Source organism: Plectropomus leopardus, chromosome 8 (genome assembly GCF_026936395.1).
Source record: "Plectropomus leopardus strain MGB_pleo_1.0 chromosome 8, ASM2693639v1, whole genome shotgun sequence".
Classification (NCBI taxonomy): Eukaryota; Metazoa; Chordata; class Actinopteri; order Perciformes; family Serranidae; genus Plectropomus; species Plectropomus leopardus.
The window spans coordinates 33,636,112-33,637,311 of NC_142183.1; positions in this window are offsets into that span (position 1 = coordinate 33,636,112).

Sequence of the window (1,200 nt, forward strand, 5' to 3'; positions counted from 1 at the left end):
CGTATGTACAGATATTTCACAGGAAAAGATGCATGACAAGCACACATGAGCAAGCATACAGAAATCTGTTTATTTTTGAATGATATGGCTGTATGTTTATTATACACATAGTCATTTTTTATCGCTATTAATGACGCAGGGGTCAACCGAAAACCCAGGGGTTCCATGGGTTGACCCACAGGTTGGGTAAGCTTGTAAGAAAATATAGCAGGTTTCTGGCAGGTGGGTTATTAAGTGAGAAAACAGCATTCTGAGTATATTACTAATAGCTTGCAGAAACATTGTGCAATAGTCCACCTTCCACCTTCTACTCCCCTCTTTCTCTCTCTGACTTTCTTAAAAGCACTCACAGCAAGCAGCTTTATCACCAGCACTACTGCATTTAGGTTTACCTGTCTCTGGTTATTGACCAGGAAAATCTGTTCAAGTCTGACATTTTTAAATCTCTATGATTGTAACGTCCGGTAAAAATATTTCCCTTTGAGAATATGCAGGCGGAATACAGCAAGCAAGTGCCTCTCTGTCCATACTGAATCTATTAAATATGTACCTCTTTTACATCATGTTAATATACCATGTAGGTCATTGTTACTCACCTTAAGGCCCGTGGGCCAAATCTGGCCTCTGATGGGGTGCTGACTGGCCTCCAAAACTATTTTCTAATTTACAATGAAAATAAACCGACTGTTTATTTCGTCCTTTAAGTATAATACAGTGCTAGAGTGCATTAAAAATCATCAGAATGGTTCTTTAGTAGTTCTTTAGCTTTACTGGATAAAAAAAAAAAAAATCCTACAGGACTGACATTACAGGTTGCGGTGGAGAATTCACTGTACTTCTCAGTCATTTCACTTATTGCTCAGGGAAATGACAAGATATGGTCCGTAATAACCATAACAATAGAGCTGAGAGGAATACGTGATGTGAAGAAAATGTGATTAACAGGTGTCTGTATATCCACAGCCTGACATTAGCAGATCAAATCACAGATATAGAAAGTGTGCATCAAATTTGGCACTTTTGGCATTCTGCACAAATTCTGTATCAGCAAGTGATACTCGCTTGCATTTACTCCTGTGTGACCGTGTTCTTACTTTGCATGTAACAGGTGAGCTCACTGTCATCACCACAACTAGCACACAGGCATAGTCAAAGTGACCACAGGTTTACTGACAGTCAGTACATGCACGGTTAAGTCGA